At 44.1% G+C, this 12,363-nt stretch overlaps 1 protein-coding gene across 9 annotated transcripts in view; it reads left to right on the plus strand.

The window, feature by feature from the left end:
* Aak1 (AP2 associated kinase 1) overlaps positions 1-12,363 on the plus strand; it is a 151,720-nt gene that overhangs the window by 59,650 nt on the left and 79,707 nt on the right. The gene's annotated exons all lie outside the window — the stretch shown is intronic.

The following is a 12,363-nucleotide window of genomic DNA, read 5'->3' on the forward strand; positions in this document are numbered from 1 at the left end:
TTTGTGTGTGTGGTGTGTTTTGAGACAGGGTTCCCCTGTGTAGCCCTGGCTGTCCTGGAACTCGCTCTGTAGACTAGGTGGGCCCTGAACTCACAGAGATCTGCCTGCCTCTGCCTCCTGATTGCTGGGATTAAAGACGTCGCCATCACTGCTCGGCTCATCTAGTGCGGGTTCAGTATTCTGTTCTAGTGTTCTCTTCTGGATGGTTTTTATGAAAAGAGTTCTATAATTGCTAAAATTATTAAAACTGCCACATATTCTACAAACATTGGTTCAGTGTGTCTTAGGTGCACTGGCGTTAAGGAACAGAAGTTTAGTTGGAATTAGTGGGAAAAAGATTAGTGGGAAAGTAATGTATTAGATAAATATAGGGAACTTTCTAGAACACAGCAGGGAGTACAGCTAGATTTTTGTGGGTTTTGGAAAGTTACGAAATGACTCTTCTGTCTGTCCTTTCCCTTTGAAGCCTCATTTCCAGACTACATTTTATTCTAAGTGTCTCCATTTTCTTTCTCCTTTTTGCAGAAATCTTTCTGCTTGAGAGCATATCAGTGATTGACTGTAGCCACCAGCTTTGTCTGTGGGGCTGTACGGCACCATCAAACTATAGTTTTGGGGTCATTACATATTCTAAGGGACAGTATGGGCCAGCTCTCCATGGCTCAATTAGCTGTGAATGGTGTGGTGGGGATGGGAGTGTCAACTGAACGCTATCTTAGAATGGAGTAGAGTTTGGTAAACTAGACCAGTGACTTTCCTACAGTGCATTAAAATAAAGTCTCCCTGCCCCCAGAGAATCCAATGCCAGTGAGAAGAGTTGTTCTGCAGAGAATCAGATCTGAGCAGAGAAAGTCAAGGCGGAGGTGGGGTGGGGTGGACTGTATCCTGTTGGAAGTCCTAGTTTGAGCCACCCTTGGACATAGAGCTAGACTTCTCCATGGTACAGAGAGGACAAGCTATATGACAGAGAACATATGCAGAAGCACACAGGATTCTGCTAGACGGTCCCCTGGCTCAGTGTCAGTGCCGATGCCATTTTGCAGATGTTAAAGAGCTAGAGGAGATTTTTAAGTGGAGAAACAACATCTATCAAACATTTATTAGTTTGTTATAGGATCCTTCTGGGCCCTAAGGATCCTAAGAGAAATGAAATAAATTCTTGCCCCTCTTTCCTCTTTGGAGATGGTCTCACTATGTAGTTCTGTCTAGCTTGAAACTCATGTAGGCCAGGCTGGCCTCAAACTCAGGAGATCTACCTGCCTCTGCCTCCAGGGTCCTAGTGTTAGATGTGTGAGCCACCATGCCAGCCTCTTCTTCCCTTCTGTTTTCTTTAGTGATTTATTTTTCCAGGTACTGCACTTGGAAGACAGTCTATAATGCTGCCTTTATGGATTCAAAGCATTCAAAGAGGAGTTCCTTCTTGGTCTTGGCTTTAATGTAGTCTAGATCATCACAGCACATTTTGATTGAAAGCAGAGGAATCAGCCAAAATGTGCAGCAATGAGAAAACTAGAGAGCCTGGCAGAGGAAGACCCTATTTTATAGAAGAGGTATTGTTTAATGTTGTTTTAAACTCCTTTTACAAACAAAATTGGCGCTGGATCTTCCAGCCAGCAGGAATGCTGTGGGTGCGCCTACAGTGAGGGAAGCTGAGAATCATTATCAGTGCAAAAGTTTAGGGCTAGGAATGAGAGGCCAGAGGACCAGGGAGGGAGCCGAGGCTGGGTGAAAGAGAGATGCTCAAATCAGTACAGCTCTTACATCAGGTGTGAGACCACAGGCCTGAAATCCTGACAGTCCTAGTGCATGGAGGCAGAGACAGGAGGATTGAGAGTTTGAGATTAGCCCGGGCTAATGATACTGACTGAAAATAAATAAATAGATAATAAATAAGAAAGAAAAAAAGATTCACTTTTTGATTCTATGTGAAGTTCTAAGGTAAGTAAAACTAGTGATAGATTTAGAAAATCAGAATGGTGATTACCACTGATGAGAATGAGTGGGACTGTCTGGAGGGGAGCCCACACTTTCTGTATGGTGAGAGGCTCTTATATATTGTGTTGGGTGTGCATGCATTCTCAGATCTCATTGAGTAATATCTCAAAGGCTCATACATTTCACTGTAAATAAACCTTAGTTATCTCCTACCCCCAAAAGAACCTGTGAACCCCAAACTTATTAATGTTGGGTGGAGGGAAGTAGCCAGAAAATGTAGTCATTAATCCAAGGTTTTCTGGGCAAGCCACTCGTGCTGAAAAACCTGATGTTTGTTGTCAAGGGCAGCAACAGTAGGAAACATCCGTGGGCCCAGGAGAGTGAAGTCTGAGGAACCGAGTACCCCAGCTTGCTGGACAGTGTCCGTATTTGCTGCTGGCCTTTCCTACTCAGTTTACTGTCCCGCACATCTGTATTCTTTGCAAACACAAACCCAGGCATGCTTTACTCATTCCCTGTTTATCCCAGTCCTGTCAAGCTGACACCCAAGGGGGCAGGGGCAGAGTGTGTCCTTAGCATGCTGGAGGTACTGGTTCAATTCCCAGCATTGAAAGAGAAAAAAAGAAAAAGTTTGACACCTCCAAATTAACTACCGTAGGCCCATGAACGTTAAAACCATGCATGCTGAAACATGTAGAGTGAAGTGCCCAAGGTCATACTGACTTCAAAGCAAAGTAACAGGAGTTGTGTTTAGACAGATAGATGGTAGATGGCAAAGAGTCAGCAGAGTGCTGACTGTGGGCCATCCATCCATCCTATACCCTATCAATTGTCTGTCTGTATGTCTATCAATCTATCTAGTATGTGTGTGTGTGTGTGTGTGTGTGTGTGTGTGTGTCTGTGTGTGTTTATGCCATGTGTGTTATATATAGGTCCCCAAGGAGGTCAAAGGCATTGGATACCCAGAACTAGAGTTACAGACAGTTATGAGCTTCCTGATAGGGGTTCTGGGAACCCAACTCTGGTCCTCTGCAAGAATAGTATGTACTTTTAACAGCTGAGCCATCAGCTCAGAAAATTTTTTTTATATGACAGTGGTTGTGAGGGTAAAGGTGCTTGCTGCCAAGTTTGATGACCTGAGTTCAGTCATAGGCCTTTCTGAGGTAGAAGAAACAATTCACTCAAATTGTCCTCTGTCCACACAGATACCTTGGCACTGATAAATAAAAGTAATTTTAAAAAACTTTATTGATTCTTCATAAGTTTCACATCATGCACCCTAATCCCACTGTCTTCCCATCCCTTCATATCTGCCTTCTGCCCTTGCAAACCCCTCCCCCAAAAGAAAAATACCAAACTGAAACAAAACAAAAATATCTCACTGTGGAAGCTGTAGTGTGTCTTGGTGTGCCACAGTATGTCTTATTGCCCAGATAGCTTTACTTGTATATGTTCACTGCAATGACTCGTTGGTCTGATTCAAGGCCTCTGGCTTTTGCTACACTATCAGTAGTGGATCCTCACCAGGACTCCTCTGGATATCCTGTTGTTGGCCTGTGTCATGGAGATCCTGCAGCGTTGAATCTACAGAACCGGACCAGCCCCTTCATGAGCTCCAGCAGTTCATAGAATGGTGTGAATGTTGGGGTGGGCCAGCTCAGAGCACTGAATCTGGGCCTGGATGGAAGCTGAGTTGGTCAGCACACCAGCTCTCCTGGGCACTGGGGCCAACACTCCTACTTTGCCCAGGTGAGGGGTGGGGTCGGCTCCCCCACCTTGTGACCTCAGGGCCTACTCTCCAGCTTGCTGCAGGGTGAGGGTGGGTGAGATGGCGATGGATCTTTCCCGTGCCACCTCACGTCAGAGAAGGGGCTGGGCTGGCTTTCACACTCTCACAGCCTCCAGGCCAGCTCACCCACATGCCACAGATGGCGAGGGCTACGAAGTCATTTTTTTTAAGATGAGAAAAATATAAAGATTCTGCTATTGCATTTAGGAATTTAGACTATAGCTTGGTGGCTTCATTAATGCTTTTAAGAGAGGATACTAGATAACTTTACATCTTTAAAAAGAAACTGAAGACTCAATGTTTTCTGGGGGAAAAGCTATAACAGGAGCTAAGGGAGAAGCATAAGGGATGGAGCTGACGTGAGTCTAAGGTTAGGGTATGAAATGGTCAAGACTTAGTGAACCCACTTGATTGACTGTGTGGGTTAGCGTCAGAAAGAGACCTAGAGTTGGCTGCAGTACTGGGTGAAGGGACTCAAGGCCCTATGTCACATGCCTTTGATGCCATTGCGTGTTCCATCACCTGGTCGCCGGATCCAGATCAAACACTGGAAGGTGGTCTTTCTAGAGCAGCAGTCAATGTGGAAAGCTGAGAAAGCTTTAAGCAAGGTGTTGAGCTGATGTGTTCTAGTATGAACAGTTGTAACAGAGACAATGCCAGGCAGTTTTATCTTTGCAAAACCCTTAGGAAAATGTGCACAGGGTCACAGTGGAACTAGAGCTTGAAGAGCTGTCTCTCCAGACATGGCTCCTAGCTGCTTTCTAGGTGTTTGCCAACGGAACGACTCCTTTCTCTATTAGCTGAGGATGCCGAGGGACTGATCACGGGTGGATGATTTATTTTCCTTACCTGAAGTGGGTTTTCATTACCAGCACAAGGGTTTTGTTTTTGTTTCTTTTGTTGTTTGTTTTGTTTTGTTTTGTTTGTATGAAGGGATCATTTACAGACAAGGATGAGTGTGTCTTACTGTTTTTGTGAGCTACACTGTCAGCTCACTGCCTGAGCAAGAAGGGTGCTGACACCTGTGTCCCATGCTGTCCTTAGGTGCCAGGGTGGACAGAGAAGTTGTTTTCTCTTTGGGAAACTTTGTCATCCTTCCACAAAAAGATACTCTTAAGTTTGGCCCTTCTATCCCTTTCTGTATTCTGAGAGAGCGGAAAACTAGGACTAGGTGGAGCTTCTGTTGTTGCTGTTTTGATGTGGGAACTATTCAATGCTAAGCAGACAGGTTTTCTGACAGCACATGCGCACTTGCTGTACGAATGGCAGGTACAGGGCTGGTGACGGGGCCACAGTGGACCTGTCATCATGTCTGCTCTTGTCAGTTTATAGTGTACAGAGGAGGAAGGGATCAGACCTGGAATCTCCCTTCTAAGTATTGAATTACACTTATCTCCTAGAGAAGAAGATGCTGGGCATAACAGGGTACTGGTACCAGGGACAAGGAAAGAACTCCCAGAAACTTAAAGAATAAGTAGGAACTAACCATGCCAAAAGAGAAGCATGTGTAGAAGGACCTCAGGCAGGCTGAAGTCTGCACAGCACTGGAAGCAAGGAGACTGGGACAGGGCTGTGTGAGGTAAGCACTGGCTGGCTGTAGTGTCTAGAAAAAGCTAGGACATCTTTTTGAGCCTTCCAGCCGTAGGTAGCAGGCAGTGTTTGTTCTAGGAGGGCTAAGATGCTAGCGAGGAGTTTCAAGGGGTGAATGACATTCAGTATCTGCTTCCAGCTCACCTGGCTGCGGTGGGAGAGGAGAGCATGACTTTTTTGACCAGGGGAGGCTGCTGTGGATTTCAGTGAACGGAGAACTCAGCCAGTGTCTCCTCACCACTTTTTGCATTTTCCAGATAGCTGGTTTATGACAGCAGAGCAGTGAAGGCGTAGCCACGTTACACAAGGAAGGCCCTCTCTTCCTCATACGTAGCTGCTGGCAAGCCAGGCCAGTGTGCTTTGGATCCTCACACAGAATTCTTTGATTTCTTCAACTCTTCTTTTTTTGTTCTAAACAGGCAGGTGCCTTTTGTAAAGGTGGGATTTGAGGATGAATTTTCTCCAAACCCCTAAGGGAGCTCCCCGAACTGGAGATGTTCCCTGGTCACCGCAGGCCTAAAGAGGAAGAGGCCTTTAGTTGCCAGTGATCCCATGGTTTGCCTGGGCTGTGGCTTGGTTGGGTTCTGAACCCCAAGAGTATTGCCATTCTCTGGTCCCGTGCCCATAGCTCTGCTGGGAAGAGAGTGTTGAATACCTCAAGTATCCCCATCTGGATGTTCTTTCTACTTGGGGCAAAGACTGCTTTGATATGTTCCCCAGAAGGACCCAGAACATGGTGATTTCAGTCTGAGGCAAGAGAGAGACTGACTTTAGAAAAACGAGCCCAAGTCTCCACTGCAGTCAGTGCAGACACACACGTCACACCGACCTTTTCTCCTGTGCAAGCTTTGCTGTGCTCTTGCCATCTGTTCTAAAGCTTTAAAAATTATCACTCCTTCTGAAACTTCTGGCAAAGTTGTCTTCAGTGTGAGTCAAGTGTGGATGACATTTGTTAGTTTCTTGGTCATCCCTGTGTGGGCTCAGAAACACTGTGGACAGAACATGGAGTATGCTTGCCTAGAGGACTCTGCCATTATGGGTGGTCAGGTGGGGGTTTTAATGCAGGGCTTACTTACCTCTTACACTCAGGACGATGGAAGCAGGACAGTGTATGGAACTCAGTCTTAATCTGGAGCCTAACTTGATTAGGATTTAGGAGACTTTCCCCCTCCTTTTAGGCTATTTGTCCCCCCAATCCCCTATTTTATTTTATTTCTTTTGCCTAGCATCTTCTAGAACTCTTACATAGGGAAAGGTTGAGCTGTTTTGTTTGATACTAAGAAAGAGGCTGTGTGCAATCAAGTCAGATCTCCCTTCCCATCTCCATTGTGGAACCATCTGTAATCCAGGGCGTTGAGGACCTCAGCATAAAACCTATGAACTTGATCTCTTGGTCTGCAGGTGAGGGAGTGGAGGTCAGAGGGACAGTGCTGGGCCAGGGCCGCCCTTCATAAGCCTTCATGATGCCGTTCCCCTCAGCTAAGTTCCTTCCTTCCTTCCTTCCTTCCTTCCTTCCTTCCTTCCTTCCTTCCTTCCTTCCTTCCTTCCTTCCTTCCTTCCTTCCTTCCTTCTTCCTTCCTATTGGATCTTTTCATTATTTACATTTCAAATGTTATCCCCCCAACCTCCTATCCCTCCCCACCAAGACTTTTCTTTCATGATTTCTTCTCTTCTTGGGTAATTGAAGGAGCAGCTGCACTCCAGCCAGCCCACTCACCAAGTGTGCTGTTAATTTAAAGGAAGGCACGTCTGTGTTGAGAGCAGAGGGTACCGAATGGGCCTGAATGATTCACTCCTCCTTTGGGAATCCCTGTTCCTTTGACCTTTGTTTTGTTGATCTTAAGCAGGTAAACGGCATTCTCAAAGGTGTAGAGAGGACTTGGGTTAGGAAGAGAGTTTTCTTTTTGTGAGCAAAAAATAAGCTGGTGCCATGTGTCAGATTTTTATTGCCTAGGATTTTGGCCCTTATTAAAGATAACAGCAAAACCTCTTTGGCAGCAGCAGCTCATAAAGCCCTGTCTGAAAGTCAGGATGGGTGTCTGTCCAGCTTCTCATCTCAGCCTTCTCATGCCTGTCCAGTTGCCCCCAGCACTTCTCAGATAACCTCAGGGCTCTCTGTCTGTTTGCCTTCCTTCCCAGACTCACCTTCCCTTCCTGGGTGCAGGTCACTGCAGTAGGACATCCTAGGCTGCCGCTGCCGCCGCCTTCCGTGATTCAGTGTCTGATGAAGAGGCGGTAGAGGCTTTGCCTCCACTGCAGTACTGCGTATGGATGTTAACTCCCACGACGAGGTCCCAAGAAGATTTTATCTTTGTTGATGAAAAGCTTCTCTTTGATATTGTGATCTTTTGTTGATTTGAGCACTGAGACATTTTGCTCCAAGATTACATAATTTTCCCAGCCACTTGGAGAGACTGTAATCCGTGCCCTGTGTACTTCACTGGCCTTACAAACAGAAGCAGGGCCATCAGCTCTGTCTTAGCTTGTCAAGCTGATTCCTGTATTACAGATTCTTAATACCAGCAGAGAGCTAGATGTCTTTATGTATTTGAAAAGTAGAGGTCCTAGTTGTGTCATTAATTTCTTTGGCAATTCCTTCAATCTGTGCTGATTGAAGCCTTTCTCAGGAAAGTATTAGGAAAGCAACTCTTGCTAGGGCTTTCAGTGATGTATGATATGTTAGAAAATGCAAATTAAAATCACAGTCAGATGATGACACATGAAAATGAATAGCTACAATGAAAAGACCTGTAGCCATGGGCTGGGGAGCTGGGGAGGACATGGAATTAGAACTTCCATATGGCTGATAATCACTGTGAGGGACCATTCGGGTGGTTAAGCTTGTCATGTGGCCCAGGAAGGACTGCCTATGTCTATGAAAAAGGCCTTTCTTCTGTACAGATATTTAATTTGTAATCGCACAAAGCTAGAGACATTTACATGTCCTTCCATAGTGGATCAATGAACTATGGGCATCTGTACAATGGAACAGTTGAAAAAACAAGCCCTAAACTACTAATACCTATAGCAATGAGAATGAATTCAGAAATATGCTGTGGGAAAGAAGCCAGGCGTGAGATTCTATAAGTGTGTGATTCTGTCTAGGCCAAGCAAAGCTAAAGTACAGAAAAACTAGAGCTCATGTTGCAGGCAAAGAGGAAAGGCAAAGGCAAAGGCAAAGGCAAAGGCAAAGAGGTCTGCAGAAGCGGCTCCCTGTTGTGATGGTTCCGGGAGTGCATGGAGGCCATCGTGATGTGTGTCCAGCTGGCTTAGAAAGAAAACCACAGCTAGATAAGGGGTCTTAGGGAATTTCTTGCTAATTATCTCTGTGTTCTCGAATGGAGAATTTAATCTTTGTCTATTTTATGTAAGGGAAATAGCCATATTTCTGGGTCTATAAGCATGGAAGTTTTGGGACTTTTCTGGCAAGAACTTGCTAACCAATATATGCTCATGAATTGGAGTTTGCTTACAAGTGTTCTTTTAAGAATGTGGGACACTTATTATGTTGTTTCCTGTCTCTGCACATCAATAAAATGAAGGGTTTAGATTAGATCAGAGGCAGAATACTGGAAGCTCAGAGTCTGTAATGTGTTTATCTTCTATAGTGTTGAGTTATTCACCATTAATATAAAATATGACTTATTGCTTGTGTTTAAGTCTAGAGTTTTCAAATAAAAATTGGGTTACCATTTTAGGTTTTTAAATCTTCTTTTCCCATCCATCCATCCATCCATCCATCCATCATTCATTCATTCATTCATTCATTCATTTTGGGGAGGGATATGTGGAAGTCAGAGGACAACTGTAGGAATCAGCAGTTTACTTTTTTGGAGGGGGAGGGGTTTGGTTTTTTGGATTTGGGTTTTTTTGAGACAGGGTTTCTCTGTATAGCCCTGGCTGTCCTGGAACTCATTCTGTAGACCAGGCTGGCCTCGAACTCAGAAATCCGCCTGCCTCTGCCTCCCAGAGTGCTGGGATTATAGGCGTGTGCCACTACCGCCCGGCAGCTCTTTCCTTTTTGTAGGTGACAGGGATTGTAGTCATTTGGTTAGGCTTAGTTTTGGATGCCTTTACCAGCAGAGCCATTTCTGGCTCTGTATCTCCTTACCTTTAGAAATTAACTTTGCTGATTGGAGCTGGGGGAATGGGAGTGGCTCACTTGGTAAAGTGCTTGCTGTGTAAATATGAAGATCTGAGTTAAATCCCTAGCTCCCATATAAATCCCACACTAGGCAAGGAAAGATGGGAGGATTTTGGGGGCCCCATGGGCCAGATTTAGCCTAGTTGGCAAACTACAGCTCAGTGAGAGACCCTGTCTTAAAAACAAGGTAGGCAGTTCCTGAAGAACCACATCTCAGATGGACCTCTGGTTTCCACATACACATGCATGTCCACCAAGTCCATACGCCTGCATATGTGTGGTAACCCTCACAGCCATTTGTACCTGGTTTTCCATGATCTTTGCCACACTTTGTTGCCTTTTCTATTCTCTATAGTAAAAATTAAGAGAGAAATGTCTTCATTATTGAGTTTTGACTATGTGGTAAGCATTGTTCTAAGGCGTGATGACCCGGTGGGTGGGTGGGCAGGCACCAACATCAGAGACACAGTAATAAACTCACAGTGAGTTACAAATAGATCTTCGGTTCCCATCAAAAATTAAAAACCAAAGCATGGCCAGGGAGTGGTAGTACAAGCCTTTAATACCAATACTCAGAGCCAGAGCCAGGTGGGTCTCTGTGAGTTCAAGGCCAGCTTGGACTACAGAGTGAGTTCCAGGACAGCCAGGGCTACACAGAGAAACCCTGTCTCAAAAACAAACAAACAATAAACAAACTGAAAGCTGGGTGTCATATTTCACACATATAGTCCCAGAACTCAGAAGGCTGAGTCAGGAGGATTACTCTGACTTTGAAGCCTGCCTGAGTTCAAGAGGAGTTTTGAGTCAGCCTAGACTAGAGTGAGTGGCCTGCTTCAACAAACAACGAGAAATTGAGGACAAGAAAGGTACAATGTTGGGAGGTATGAAAGAAGTATATTATATGTGTGGATGTGTCATAGTGAAACTCACTCTTCCATAAGTTAATATACATTGCAATAAAAAAATAGAACAGAGTGCTATATATTTGAGGGAAAATAAAGGAATATATGTTTCCTTTTGTAAATTAAATCATCCTCACATTCTTAAGAGGTCAAGTGTGACAGTATGAAAGTTACCCTCCTGCCTCATCTGCTGAAGCAGAACTTCACAGATGGAGCCCCTTTCCCTTGGGAAATGAGACTGGCACAGGCCACATGGTTCTTACCTCTGTCTGAAGCATCCTTAGTTCGCTTTGGAGCCTGAGATTTGATCCCCTGATCCCCGTGGGGAATGGGACCACATTGGGGAAGTGCTGCCGCCCTTCCTTCTCACCTAGTAGTTAACTCCATTTGCTCCACAGTGCACTGGTAGTGGCTGGCACCTTTAGGCTGAAAATCTTACTAGATTTTGATCTTGATCTTATGGTTTAATTTTCTCCATTTACACATAAACCCCTAGGTGCTTAATAGTGTGATTCTGACTATGTTGGGTATAGTAAGCCGTTGCTTCGCTTTAAGATTTATCATGATTGTAGGTATTGCAAACCTGGCCTGGCCTGCTGCGTTTTCAGCCATAGCTGGAGAGGTCCTGTTTCTGCAGCACTGCTCCCATCTGGTGGCTGTTATCTCTCATTGCAATAGCATGACCTGCTTCAAAATGGAGTGGCTTGTCCTTCAGGGATGTTAGGTATCACACATTAAAATGCCTTTAAAATACAAATTCTTGGGAGTGGGAACATTCAACTCTTTAGGCAAGAAAGGCAGGAACTGCGATGAACCATTTATGAGCTAATGTGTATATTTGTAAGTCATTTTTTTAAACTTTGTGGAGCCTGGGTTGTCAATGTAATGAAGGATTATTTATTTCCAGTGAAGGAAATACTCATTTGCCCATTTAATTCAGCAGAGACGTTGGCTTTGCCTTGTTATGTGAAGAGATATTTTGTGGGTTTTTGGGTTTGGTTTTTGGTTTTTGTTTTTGTCATTATAGGTGAAGTAGAGGGAACCAGTTTTGGGGCAGCAGTCAGAATAATGATACCGCTCCAGGTTCTGTCCACAACTAGCTGTGAAACTCCTAAAGCCTCTCTTCTTTATGCACAGAACAGATTTGTTTGGGGGGGCTTTATGGTGCTGCTCTTCCAATCTATAACTGAATGAAACCATTAAGTGTTTAAAAATGTCTGGCAAAGTAAATATCTTCTTGGACTGTATATAAAACATTTATTAATATAAATGGGAGGTTTTATATTTTTGCAACTACTTTTTCCAATTCTAATACATTGTAAGCCATACCATGGTTCCAACAGAATTTTTTTTTTTTTTTGGTGGTGAAGAAAAGATAAATGGTGCTATAGTATGTATATGTACTACTAGACTAGTAGTTCTTGCATTAATTTTTTGTTGCATCTCTTAAAGATGGTATATTCTAAAGATATGCATCTTGGAATTTAGGAAATATGGGCTGAATGTGGTGGTACACATTTGATAATCTTGGGATTTACCAGGGCAGAAATCCCTGAGACAGTCAGCTCAAGGCCAGCCAAGGCCACATGAGACCCTACCTCAAAAAAGGGAAAAAATCAGGATGGAGAAGAAGAGAGAGAAGACTTAGTTTTTGATGCTGAGTGTTCTTTTTTAAAAAGCAAGTACTCAGCTGGGTGTGGTTTTTCATGCCTTTAATTCCAGCACTCAGGAGGCAGATGCAGATGGATTCTTTGAGTTCGAGGACAGCCAGGGTTACACAGAGAAACCCTGTCTGGAAATCCAAAAATAATACTCAAAAATTATTGAGTAAATTAAAAAGTAAATACTCAAAAATTCTATACATAAAATTGGTAATGGAGCAGTTTAATCTTTTGCAAGAAAGTAAAAGCCATGGGTTGGGTTTGTTTGTTTGTTTGTTTGGGGGGGATGAAAATATTAGAGATATAGTGGTTGCTGTTATAGATTCTGTAGGAAGTTTCAGT

This window comes from Apodemus sylvaticus, chromosome 2 (genome assembly GCF_947179515.1).
Source record: "Apodemus sylvaticus chromosome 2, mApoSyl1.1, whole genome shotgun sequence".
Taxonomy (NCBI): Eukaryota; Metazoa; Chordata; class Mammalia; order Rodentia; family Muridae; genus Apodemus; species Apodemus sylvaticus.